Below are 13,824 nucleotides of genomic sequence, written 5' to 3'. Positions count from 1 at the left end.
TGCATAATTTGTGGTAGTGGGGGACTGCGTTCGCGCTTTCCCCTGATTCTTTTGGTTAAAAGCAGATGTGTTTTATGTTGAGGGATGTGTATTGGATTTTTTTGGTGTTTGGTAGGCTTTTGTGTTCATGTTTTCTAAAGCTTTTTGAGTTTTGTAGGATTAGGGGAGAGTTTTGCTACTTAACGTTTTTTGGGGGGGGCGTGGGTTTTTCCATTGTTAGAAGAAATTTTGTTCTCTTCACGTATTTTGTGAAACGATTTTTTTCGTGACAGGTTCTAAGAAAAATTTGTGGTTTACTTGGGGTGGGGGCGCTGTTACTACTTCTAAGTGCGAGGTAGAAGCTGTGTCTATCTTGTAAGTTTTTGTCTCAGATTATTTGAAGTTATAAACAAGGTTGTTATCTTATGCAAAGAAAGGGGCCTCGATAACCGAATTGTACACATAGAGTCCACGCAAGTCAGAACCACAGATCTGAATCTTGGCTGAATGCCTTGTGATCCTCCCAGGAACATGCAATAGGGAGTCTTGGGAGTGAACGGTGACCAGTTTATTATCTAGTGAGAGGTGCAACTAGGTTGTCTTCCTATTTCCTGTCCTTTAAATATTTAACTTGCCTCAGCCTTGATTTTTTAAGCGTTAGCTTCCTTGTTTGATGTCTTGCTTTTACACCTTACAGCCATTACTAGCCAGTTCCCAAATACCACTCACGCATCCTTACTACCCAAAGCAGCTTCTTCGTTATTTCTGGCTTCGGTTTACTCTTCCACCCACCGCTTCTCTCGGGCTCTCTCTTAATACCTTCATATACAAAAAAACAGTAGCTCTCTCTCAACTTCCAATTTGCACCCGACACGGTTCAGTAGTCTGGCCCTAGAAAATGGGGACAATGATGTGAGTGAGATGGGTCTGTTGAAAGGAGTCAGTGAGTAAGCACATTTAAATTTATAGACAATGCCTGGGACACGGCACTTTGCGGATAATCATTGACTGGTAGGTCTTGTATTTGGGGCGCAACACTGAATAAAGACTGGATGTGATGAAAACCGATTTTATTTAAGTTACACCAGTGATACTTTTCAGTGGCTGTGGACCCTCCCAGGGAGAGTGAAGTAACGCTTTCTGACCAACTGTAATTTCCTGGGCTGGGAGCATCTCGGAGTTCATTAGCTCAGCTGATCAGCTCAGTAAAAACTGAATAAGGATTCAAGTCCTATGCTTCAAAAATACACCATTGTACTTCCAGTTTAGGTCTCTGAACCATCGACCTCAGAACCAAAACAACCTCCCCTGACTGAGCAGCCGCATCACAACCTGTCTCACAAGACAATGGGTGCAGTTACAGGACGCGCGGTGGGACGCCCCTCGCGGTGCAGGATGTAGTGGCCGCAGCCGCCGCCTCTTACCCCGAGGCCCGAGGGGGACCCCGACGAGGGGCGGCACTGGCCCGGTGCCCCGGCTGGGGCCGCAGTGTCGGGGGGAGGGGGGCGCCACTCTGAGACGCGGGCTTCTCGTTCCCCGTTTCCTGAGGAGGAGGAGGAGGAGGCGGCGGAGCGCGGGGGACGCGGCTGCGAGGCGCCCACTGGGGGGCGGGAGGGGCGCGCGACGCCCCCGGAGTTTCCCTCCCCGGGACGGGGACCAGCGGGAGCGGGAAGGCACTGCCACTTGAAGAGTAAAAATTCACCCTATCCCGGTTAAAGGGAAAGGTCCCACCGAGATTTGAACTCGGATCGCTGGATTCAGAGTCCAGAGTGCTCACCATTACACCATGGAACCCCTACGGAAGCACTATGCCATCCCTCGCCAGAGGTGTCTAAGTACTGATTTGGCATCCATATGCCCACCGATAATCCCACGTATTTTTCCTACTGACCTGACAAGACTAGATAGACTACAGTTGACCTGCGTGCGTGGTCATCCATCTTGCTTTCTCTCTGTCCCCCTCCTTTGATTGACTTCTATCATGTCACTTCCGCCTCAGAAAATAAGGTAAATCCACTCTGGGCCTAGGGTTAGGGAAGAGCTCGTAAACCACATATTCTGCCCGGGTTTGATCCAGACTTTCCTGTCCAGAGGTGAAATTTCTGCAAATAGTACTGTTATTTTCCTTTTCCTAGCCTTCACACTTTCCCCATTGCCCAGAGAAGACAGATGATTGTCAGGGCAAGACTCGGGACTTCCTGGGTCCGTTGGCCACATAGCACCCCTCACACTCCAAAGCCACCACCGACTCCTACATGTAATACGTAAAGGTGTGTCAGCAGTGGAGTGGGACTGGGAGGTAGTTTTCTTTTTCATACACTTCCAGGTTTTGTTGTTGCTGTTGTTGTAAGCTTTTCTTATATTTGTATATTTGTTAGATCTACAATACAAAGTAATCAGCCTTGTTTAATGTTTACATCAAACACTCAGACAAGCCAAACCAAACTCACTTGCGTTGACTCAAAATCAACCGCATACCATTGAAGCCACAAGGCAGGGCTCTGACTCTTAGACAGTCACAGACTGTTTTCTGAGAGTTTGGCCAAGTCAGTTGCATTCCAATTTCTCAATATATCATGACCTGGAAACTGCATGCTTTAAAAAAAAAAAAAACATATACCAATGTACTACCCAAGAGCACCCAGTACTGTGCCACAGGGTATGTGTACCCAAGGTGTCTTACAGTGTGTACACTACTTATGTACACAAAATACCACCACACTAAATACTTACACAAAATAGATACAAATCCACATTACATCTCAAAATAACAATCTGTGTATTTCATTTCCCCTTCTTTATTTCATCCCAAAGCCATTCCTTCCCTTATTCAATACACAGAACAGAAAAAACTGACATTGAAAGAAGCCGCTGGCTGAAAAGCAAAGTCAGAAAGTTGCCTAGTGCTCTGGAAGAGGTATTTTGTTCCTAGAGACTGGATGAGGCTTGAATGGAGGAAGGAGACAAAGGGGGCTATTTTATTATGAAGAAGATGTTCTCAAAGTTTGAGAAGATGAAACTTCCTCTGGAAAACGAAAAAGTTGAGCAGTAACTAACATCACAAAGCATTCCTCCAGGAGAACGTTAAGTGAGTCAAGGTTTATGACTACAAGGAACAGAAATCTGGCTGATTTCAAAAGAAAAGAAATCTGTTGAAAGGATGTTGAGAGATCTCAGAAGGGCCGGGAAACCCAGAGAACCAGGCTCTGACAAGGAGCAGGGAGAGAAACAAATGACATTGGAAACTGTGACGGGTGGAGGGACTGTCCTTGTGGGGTCTGAGAGCCCGAGGTGAGGATGTTTGAGAGGTGGGGGATGTGTGTGTGTCGGGGGTGCTGTCATGACTAGAACAACCCCGGGCATGTAAGTCCTCCTCCTCCTCCATCTGCTCCTCCTGCCTCCTCTCCACTCCTCCTCCCATTCTGCTGCTGCACCTCTCTCTCCCATCTTCCTCACTCTCTTTCTCCTCAGCCCCTTGTCGCAGCCCGTGTCAGCCCCTTATCGGAGCTGACCTATACCTGGAAGCAAGTGTTAGCAGGGTTTCTTGCTCCAACATCAACGGTAGGTGACTTTTATTTCAAATGAGAGAAGTGACCGGGTTTTGCGTCCGTGGTAGCTGATCCTGATCTGCATGTCTGCACCACTGAGGCAACCTGGAGTCTCTTGCCCTGCCCTGTACAAGTTGGAGATTGGAGTTATATTAGGTCAGATTCTCCAGAGGCAGTAAGAACCCTTGGCAGAGGCCTGAGAAAAACAACTGATGGGGCGCCTGGGTGGCTCAGTTGGTTAAGCATCTTCCTTTGACTCAGGTCATGATCCCAGAGTCCTGGGATCGAGCCCCAAGTTGGGCTCCCTACTCAGCAGGGAGTCTGCTTCTCCCTCTGCCCCTTTACCCCTCTCTTTCTTGAATAAATAAATAAAATCTTAAAAAAAAAACCTGAAAAACAGGCAAAAACTCACTTTATATATGAGCCTCCGAGACTAAACTGTCATGATAGCCCACACTTGGCTTTTAAGAAATGGTAAAAAAAATTCAGGTGTTTTCTCCTTCACAACTTTTATGGCTGCCGTCTTTCCTTTTCATTATCTGCCAGAGATGAAATGGTTCATGTGTATGTCCCTCCTTGGAGAAGTTTACCAGGCTTTGGACTTGGGTCTACCCAGTGGTCTTGCCATCTCAGCTCCCTGGTGGGCTCAAGACAGGCATGATCTGGTAGATCATCCAGCTTTATCTTGTTGTCCGAGTGGAAAATACTTTCTCTTACAACTTTCTATCTCTTAAGTACATGTGGAATTACACTTCTGTTTTATGAAATCTTTATCTTTTCATCTGCTTCTGGACTAATTTTCCTTTAGTACACCACATCAATTCCTTTAACTGATGACAACTACTCATGAGGCCTTTAGGTGGGGATGATGAGCACCTTGAAGATCCCTGCAAATTAACATAGGCCTATATATTTAGTGCTGAACAGAAACCTTCGTTCAGGCCAGTTGAAATTTATAATGATCATCGACAGCGATAGCTGAGTTTTTGTAATGGGGCTCTTTCTCCTTCGTTACCATACTTATCTCTGTACAAGTTGGAGATTGGGGTTATATTAGGTCAGATTTTCCAGAGGCAGTTAAGAGTTGTTGGGATTCCAGTTTGTGGTCAAATCAGGACAAGCAAAATGAAGAGATTCTGGGTGTAGAAAAAAGACAAAGAGACATAATGTTACGTCTCTTTATCACCCTTAGATGAGACATAATATTACACCACATCTTTATCACCCTTAGAATGGTACTCTCAGTGGTAGTTGAAATACTTGTTTCTCCAAGCATGTGAGGTGAAAGTTGGAAAAACTGGCTTAATTGCTTAAATGATTGTGTACTCAGATCGAACCTGAGGGTACATAAAGTGCAAACTTCATTGAAAAAGTTTCTAAGATCTGAAGGTGATGAGAGGATGCAATTATGAAACTTTGTATCCTTCGCACCTTCCAATTTTTCCCCCCATTTTGCCTGATTTTGTGGTCCTGGGCCCAGGCTTAAGTATACATGTAACTGAGGAAGGCAACATCGATGCAAAAGACACGATATTCATACCATGGAATTGGATAGTGCTTATTCCAGAATGTACTTTCACTTCCCATTATGTAGCCAGATTGAGTGAATGCAACCTGATTACTAAGTATTGTATTAGTCTGCTTGGGCTGCAATAACAAGATACCCCAGGTTGGGTGGCTTAAACAACAGACCCTTATTTTCTCACGGTTTTGGAGGCCAGAAGACCAGAGTTGGCTTCTGATGAGACTTCTTTCTGGCATTTGGAGAAGGCTGCCTTCTCCCTGTCCTTGAATGGCCTTTTCTCTGTGCATGGAGAGAGGTCTCTGGTGTCTCTTCCTCTTCTTATATGGACACCAGTTCTATTAGATTAGAGCCCCATTCTTACTACCTCATTTAACCATAATTACCTCCTTAAAGGCCCTCCCTCCAAATACAGTGACATTGAGGGTTAGGGCTTCAATGTAAGAATTCAGGGTGAGGGTCTGGAGCACAGTTCAGTCCATAACACCAAACAACAGGGCCAGTCCTATGATTCTTTACCTGTCAAATCCTATGACACTTGCCCAGTGATGGGGCTAAGTGTTAGCAAGGCTGCTGATATTGCTGGTTCTATGATTAGAAGAGCACACCTGAGCTGGAACGCGTGGCCATACAGAAAAGAGTGTAGGTCAAACAATAGAGCAAAAGGCTGCAGGGACAGGAAGCAAAAGTTTTTTTTTTTTTTTAAGATTTTATTTATTTATTCGACAGATAGAGAGACAGCACAAGCAGGCAGAGTGGCAGGCAGAGGGGGAGGGAGAAGCAGGCTCTCCGCCAAGCAGGGAGCCCGATGCGGGGCTCGATCCCAGGACCCTGGGATCATGACCTGAGCCGAAGGCAGATGCTTAACGACTGAGCCACCCAGGCGCCCCAGGAAGCAAAAGTTTTGCTAGGATCACTAGAGGTACTAGTGAATGATACCACTCCTATTTCTACCCTTTGTTGGCTGGACCCTTGAATCCTGGCTATGAGAGAAACAGCACCACATACTGGATACCAATGCAGAGCATATACAGCCTCCTGGAAAATCTTGCTCAGTCCTTCAAGGTATTGCAACCCAGTTGGCACTGTTACTGAGTCTTCAGAAGGCTGTTCCAGTGGTGTCCCCTGCCACCGGCTTCTGGATGGTGGGGATCATGGTCAGACTAGAGAATTCCACAAGCGTGGGCTCACTTTATAGTCTTTGGAATGACTTCCTTGATCAGAAGTGTATTAGTCTGCTTGGGCTGTCCTAATAAAATATCATAGACAGGTGGCTTAAACAACAAAAATTTATTTTTTCACAGCTCTGGAGGCTAGAAATCCAACATCATGGTGCTAGCAGGGTTGGTTTTGGGTGAAGTCTCTCTTCCTGAGCTGCCTTTTCTCTGTGTCCTCATATGGCCTTTCCTCTGTGCATAGGTGTGCACATGCACGCATGCATACACACGCACACACAAAAAGCTAGCTCTTGGTGTCTCTTCCTCTTCTTACAAGGACACCAGTCTTATTGGATTAGGGCCTCACCGGACCTCATATAACCTTAGTTACCTCCTTAAAGGCCCTGTCTTCAAGCAGTCACATTGGGAGTTAGGCATGCACATATGAATTTGGTGGTCACGGAGGCACAATTCAGTTCATAACCAGAAACAATGCTGTGTGGAATGCTATCTGGGTGGATAAGGCATTCTACAAGTGCATGGACAGTAGATTTGGCAGAAGCATTGTGTGCAGGGAAGGCAAGTCTGTGTTCAGAGTGTCTATTCCAGTAAGAACAAAAGACTATGCCATCTATGGTGGAAGTGGCCTAATGTCATCGATCTGCCACTAGGTAGCAGGCTGATCACCCTGGGGAATGGTGCTGTATTGGTGACTGAGTGTTGCTCTGTGCTCCTGGCAGACTGGGCACTCAGCGGCAACTGTAGGCAGGTCAGCCTTGCTGAGTAGAGGTCCATGTGGCTGAACCTATGCATGACCTCCAGCCCTATCACCGTGGTCACTTTGTTCATAAGCCCATTGGGTGATGACAGGGTGGGTGGCTGGGGAAAGAAGCTGACTGGTATCCACAGAACAGGTCCTCTTATCCACATGATTATTAAAATCCTCATGTTTGTACTCATTCTGAAAAGTCTATCCACATACTTCTTCCCCAGACTTCCTTGTCACCGATTTTCCAAACATGTCCCTTCTGAGTAAAATGAACCACCAGGTTTACTACTCAGAGTTCCACCACTGGAAGTTCCACCATTGTCCTTCAGGGCTGTCCCAGAAAGCAGCTGTCGTGCTACGCCTGTCCACTTTTGGGTGATGCCTGCGTATCAAGCAGAACCGTCTGTGAGGTTCCAGTCTTCTCTTTCTATGTAAATTGTAGGGAACTCCCCATGAGGCTCTGGGTGAGAGAGAGGGTAGTGTAGCAGGAATGGGGACCATGGGCATTTGTGCCACTTCTTCATGTAACTTCCTTGTACCTTCAGGGCCTACTTGGGCCCTATTTCATATGTACCATTTCTATTTGATGATGGAGTGAGCCAATCTCATTATACTTGTTAGTTTGACAAAAATGTTCAAAGGTATCCTATACGTAGTCCCCCAAATCCCTGCCTTTTCTAAGTACTTGAGTAGGAGTATCCAATGATATTTTGCATATCTCTATTGCCACATCGTGCCGTGGACTATCAGTGCTGCTTTTCTACTGGAAATAGAGTTATTAGTGTCTTTAAATCTAAACAGATCAGAGAGCCAATTCCAGAAACCCCAGAACCAACTAGATAGAAGACATTCTTAAGATTCTGTTCCTCTAGAGCAACTCCTGGTACCAAAATGGCTTATGGGACTGTGGAAGCCTGATGAGTCCAATCTGGTGAGACAGCCCGGCAGGCTGGAGACTCAGAGTTGGAGTTGGTGTCAAAAGGCAGTCTGCTGGCAGAGCTCCTTCTTGCTCATTCTATTAAAGCTTTTAACTGACTGGATGAGACCCCGTACAGTATGGAGAGTACTCCACTGACTGACATGTTATTCTCATCCAAAAAAACTCCTTCACAGAAACATCCAGAATAATGTTTGACCAAATATCTGGGCACCATGGCCCAGCCAGGTTGACACATAAAATTAACCATCACAGTATATAATGTTCAAGGTGCACAAAATCAAAGACAAAAAGAACATCTTGAAAGAAGCATGAGGAAAAACACATCTTATTTATAGAATAACAAGGATTAGTATTACATCAGAATTCTCTTCAGAAACCATACAAGCAAGAAGAGAGTGCAGTGAAATAATTAGTTTTGTAAGAAAATCCCCACCAACTAGAATTCTGTATCCTGCAAAAGTGTCCTTCAAAAGTGAAAGAAAAATAAAGACACTCAGACAAAAATTGGGGAACTTATTGCCAGTAAATCTGCCTTGCAAGAAATGTTAAAAGAAGTTCTTCAGAGAAGAAAATGGCATAGGTCAGAAATTCATATCTGCATAAAGAAAGGAAGAACATTAGAAAGAATAGAATGAGAAAGAATAAATGAAAATAAAATAAAATGAGAAAGAATAAATGAAAATAAATAAAATGTTTTATTTTTCTTATCGTTAATTGATCTAACAGATAACAGTTTGTTCAAAATTATAATATAGCAGGGCGCCTGGGTGGCTCAGTCGTTAAGCACCTGCCTTCAGCTCAGGTCATGATCCCAGAGTCCTGGGATCGAGCCCCGCATCGGGCTCCCTGCTCAGCCAGGAGCCTGGCTCTCCCTCTCCCGTTCCCCCTGCTTGTGTTCCTTCTCTAGCTGTCTCTCTTTCTGTGTCGAGTAAATAAATAAAAAATCTTAAAAAAATATGTAGCAAAAATATATTAGATGATTATATTGGACGCCTGGGTGGCTCAGTTGGCTGAGTGGCTGCCTTCGGCTTGGGTCATGATCCCGGAGTCCTGGGATCAAGCCCCACATTGGGCTCCCTGCTGAGCAGGGAGTCTGCTTCTCCCTCTGCTCCTGCTCATGCTCACTCTCTCTCAAATAATAAAATATTTTTAAAAGTGTGTGTATATACATATTAGATGATTATAGCTTGTGGAGAATTAAATGAATGGACAGCAACATTGTAAGGGACAGTAGAGGGAATTGGGAATGCTCTGTTATAAGGACCTGCACTACCTGTGAAAAATTATTGTGTTATTTGCAAGTTGACTTAAATCACTTGTAAATGTATATTGCTAACTACAGGGCAGTCATTAAAACATTTTACAAAGAAACATAATTGATACTCTAAGAGATGAGAAAATAGAATCATGTAAAATGCTCACTTAAAACCAGAGAAGGCTGAAAAAGAATGGAAGAAAAAAGGAACAATGAACAAAGGCAATGAATAGAAACAGTTACAAATATGGTAGATATTAATTCAACTATATCAATAATCACTTTAAATGTGAATGTTCTAAATACATCAATTAAAAAACAGAGACTATAAGAGTGGCAAACAAGACCCAACTATATGTGGTCTATAAGAAACTTACCTTAGGGTGCTGGGTGTCTCAGTCAATTAAGCGTCTGCCTTTGGCTCAGGTCATGATCCTTGGGTCCTGGGATGGAGTCCCACATTAGATTAGATCCCCCATTAGACTCCCTGCTCAGTGGGGAGTCTGGTTCTCCCTTTACCCCTCCCCCCTGCTCCTGATCTCTCTGTCTCTCTCTCACGTTCTCTCTCTCAAATATATAAAATCTTTTTTAAAAAAGAAACTTTAAACATAAAGACACAGGTAAATTAAAAGTAAAGAGATAGAGGAAGATATACCAAACTGATATTAATCAATAGAAAACTGGAATCCAGGTTATATTAATTTCAGACCGAATATACTTCAAGGAATAAAAAGTGGTGTTATATAATGATAAAGGGGTCAGTTATCCAGGAGGTATAACAATACTCGATGAGTAAGTATGTAACAGCAGAACATCCAAATACATGAGGCAAAAACTGATAGAACTGTAAGGAGAACTAAACAAATTCACTATTAGAGTTGGAGATTTCAGCATCCCTCTCTCAGTAATAGACAAATCCAGTGGGCAAAAAATCAGTGAGGATGTAATTGAACTGAATAGCACCATCAATCAAGTGGATCTAATTGACATTTATATGTTACTTCATCCAACAAAAGTAGAATACACATTCATTTCAAGCTTACATGGAACATTGACCAAGATAGGCCACATTCTGGACCATAAAACACATCTCAACAAATTTTAAAGAATAGAAATACAACGCATGCTCTCAGACCACAATGGAACGAAACTGGAAATCAGTAACAGAAAGATAGCTGGAAAACCCCAAATTTGGAGATTATACAACACACTTTGAATAATACATGGGTCAAAGAAAAATTCTCAAGAGAATTTATTTTGAGCTAATTGAAAATGAAAATACAGCTTATAAAAATGTGTGGGATGGGCGCACCTGGGTGGCTCAGTTGGTTAAGTGTCTGTCTCCAGCTCAGGTCATGATCCCGGGGGTCCTTGGATGGAGCTTCTCCATCTCCCTTTGCCCCTCCCCCCCCACTGGTGCACACACTCTCTCTCTCTCAAATAAAGAAATAAAATCTTTTTTAAAAATGTGTGGGGTGGGGGCGCCTGGTGACTCAGTCGTTAAGCGACTGCCTTTGGCTCAGGTCATAATCCCAGGGTCCTGGGATCGAGCCCCGCATCGAGCTCCCTGCTTCGCGGGAAGCCTGCTTCTCCCTCTCCCACTCCCCCTGCTTGTGTTCCCTCTCTCGCTGTGTGTCTCTCTCTCTGTCAAATAAATAAAATCTTAAAAAAAAATGTGTGGGATGTAGCAAGAGTAGTGTTTAAAGGGAAATTTATAACATTGAATGCATGTGTTAGCAAAGAAAGAAGATCTAAAATCAATAATCTAAGCTTTCACTTTTGCAAATTCAAAAAAAGGACAAATTAAATTCAAAGTAAGCAGATGAGAATAAACAATAAAAATTAGAGCAGAAATCAATAAAATTAAAAACAGGAAATTAATAGAGAAAAATCAGTGAAATCAAAAGCTAGTTCTTTGGAATGATAAATAAAATTGATGAACCTCTAGCCAGACTAAACAAGAAATACAGAAGATACAAATTACTAATACCAAAAATGAAAGAAGGACCCTTAGTACTGATTGCATGGACATTAAATTATAATAAAGGACTATAATGAACAACTCACAAATTTGATAACTTAGATGAAATGAACCAAGTCCTTGAAAGACACAAGTTACCAAAACTCACACAAGGAAAAATTGATCATCTAAATAGGCCTAAATGAAGCAATTAATAAGCTTCTGAAAACAAAACCAGACTTAGTTTCACTGGTGAATTCTATCAAACATTTAAGGGAATGATCCCAATTCTCTACAATATCTTTCAGAAAATAGAAGACAAAAAACATTTCCTCATTCTATGAGGCTAACTTTACCCTAAGACCTGTTTAAAAACTGAATTCAACCAAGTACATTTGAAGATCTAATCAGCTTTATTATTAAACAATTCATAAATAGGGCAGCATTCCATCTAGCAAGTAGAGGGAGCTCCATTGAGTTTTCTGAAAGGTTTTTAAAGGAGAAGAGAGGGCATTAAAGAACGGAAGGGAGTGGGAGAGAGGAGGAGGAGGAAGGAATTTATTAACAAGGAATGTATTGTTTAGGCAAGGGGAGAAAAGGGGGTCTATCAGTAAATTTCCTAGTATTGATCAGGAAACTCCATGTTGGCTGGTTCAAGGTTACATTCCTGAGGGGACAGTGGTGAAACTTCAGTTAGGTCAGGTATTAAGTCCTCCTCGTTTACTGACTTGGGGTCTTAACCTAAGTGATGCCATTCTGAGTCTGTGGTTTTCTTTTTAACAATGACCCTTCTTTTGATCAAACTCAATTTAACTGAGAGATACAATATCTCGGTTACCACTTTGTAGTTCTTGTAGCTTCTCTTGATCCTTTCGTTGACATTCACAGGTCATGATGTTTTCATTTAACTTCTTTGATATTCACAGGTTACCTCAATTAGAGTTGGAGGATGACGGCAAGAACATTTCCCAGAAACCAAAGTAAAAGCAAGGAAGAAAAAAGACATTTTGTTCAGGAAAGTGGATGAGTTCAGGAGGTCCATATGTGAATTGTAACCAGACTAACATGATTTCCCTCCTTGGTGAGTTACAGGTAGAGACTACCCCAGGTGGAGCCGTCATACAAAGGAAACTATTTGCAGCAAATAAGGAGATCACGGGCTATAAATTCCAAAGCCGTGACTCCCCAAGCAGGGGTGAGTTCTTTTTACCTAGGGTTAGGATGAATATTTGGAAAAGGGGGTTTTGTCGTGGCCTGTAAAGGCAGACATAAGGTTGCACCCCTGTTAGAAAACAAGCCTGTAAGTGCATCTAATGGTACGTTAATGAAGCTGGTGCTCTTTCTAGGGCAGAGACTTTAACATTTTAATGAAGCAGAAGTAATTGGTAAGGGGAAGGAGGTTATGGACATGCTAGGTGGGGTCGTGGGGTCGTGGGGTCGTGGGGTCGTGGGCTCCTTATCTCTGGTAAGGAATACAGCGTCTTGCTTACTTTTGAAAAGATACTGGGAGTTTTACCATTGATTTATTGTCTCTGATATGGTTAGGCTATTTCCTAGCCTGGTAGAGACTGTTCGTTTTTGCACTCTCTTTAATTCTCTTAAAATTTTTAACTACCGAAAGTTTTGCATTCCTTTGTAATTCTGACACCTCCTAGGAAGTTCTTCAACAAGTGTGCTTAGGTGAGTAGAGAGGTAGGGCATCATAGATCAGGGAAAATAGCCCGGGCCCTAAAATGACTTCTCGTGTGTCAGGAAAGCTACGTCTAGGCTTTTTCTGGGGACTCTTAACTTTCTTTCAGAATAACGTGTGTTCCAGAAAGAGACTAGAAAAAGAAAATTCAACTTTCCCACATCTAAGGGTTGAAAGTGAAATGAATGAAATGTCCCATGAATGAAACTGAACTTTCAAGAAGGGAATAGATTTTGCCACCAGTTGTGATGCTTAGTGAATTTTAATAGTGTACACACAGTGCTACAGTCACAAAGATAACTGGATTTGAAAGGAACCCGTTTCCTTTGTAATCCTGAATTTCTACTCTCCATCCGAAGAAAGGTACACAGGCGTCAGCAGCCTGTCAGACGGACTCCCCGCAGCGCAACGGTTCAGAACCCGCGCCCGCCGCCACAGCGGGGGGGGCGGGGGGGGGAGGGAAAGAGGGAGAGGCGGACGTCACTTCCCCCACGGCCACCCGCCCGCTGGTTGGCCGGCAGGACGTCGTGGGAGGAGGGAGGAGAGGGCGAGGGCAAGGGCGGGGCGTGGGCCGGAGGGAAGGGGGACTCCAGTGGCGTCACACACAGGGCGTGTCCTATGTAAATATGGCAGCGCAGGGGCTGCCGTTTCGGCCCCTGCCGCCTAAATACAATCTGATCTCCGGTGCTGCGGGAAGGAGTGCGGGGCTGTTGGTGGAAGCTGCGTGTCGTGCGTGTGTGGAAGGCGTGGGGAGGCTCAGGGTCGTGGGGAGCCAAGTGAGCGTGTGTGTACAGTGGAAGGCGTGTGAGGCTGAGGTGGGGCGGGTGGGCGTGAAGTCATACTTACCTGGCAGGGGAGATACCATGATCACGAAGGTGGTTTTCCCAGGGCGAGGCTTATCCATTGCACTCCGGATGTGCTGACCCCTGCGATTTCCCCAAATGTGGGAAACTCGACTGCATAATTTGTGGTAGTGGGGGACTGCGTTCGCGCTTTCCCCTGAT

At 44.0% G+C, this 13,824-nt stretch overlaps 2 non-coding genes across 2 annotated transcripts; one reads left to right on the top strand and one right to left on the bottom strand.

The window, feature by feature from the left end:
• Positions 1 to 1,701: 1,701 nt before the first annotated feature.
• On the bottom strand, positions 1,702 to 1,773 carry TRNAQ-CUG (transfer RNA glutamine (anticodon CUG)). Its single transcript has one exon. It is a non-coding gene; the product is annotated as a tRNA-Gln (tRNA).
• An 11,885-nt stretch (positions 1,774 to 13,658) lies between these two features.
• Positions 13,659 to 13,822, top strand: LOC112819004 (U1 spliceosomal RNA). The gene has a single exon (XR_003206729.1). It is a non-coding gene; the product is annotated as a U1 spliceosomal RNA (small nuclear RNA).
• Positions 13,823 to 13,824: the final 2 nt, after the last annotated feature.

The sequence above is a fragment of the Callorhinus ursinus genome, unplaced genomic scaffold (genome assembly GCF_003265705.2).
Source record: "Callorhinus ursinus isolate GAN/ISIS: 27379988/994484 unplaced genomic scaffold, GSC_fseal_2.0 scaffold1043, whole genome shotgun sequence".
Lineage (NCBI taxonomy): Eukaryota > Metazoa > Chordata > Mammalia > Carnivora > Otariidae > Callorhinus > Callorhinus ursinus.
This window is presented reverse-complemented; position numbering and strand designations above follow the sequence as displayed.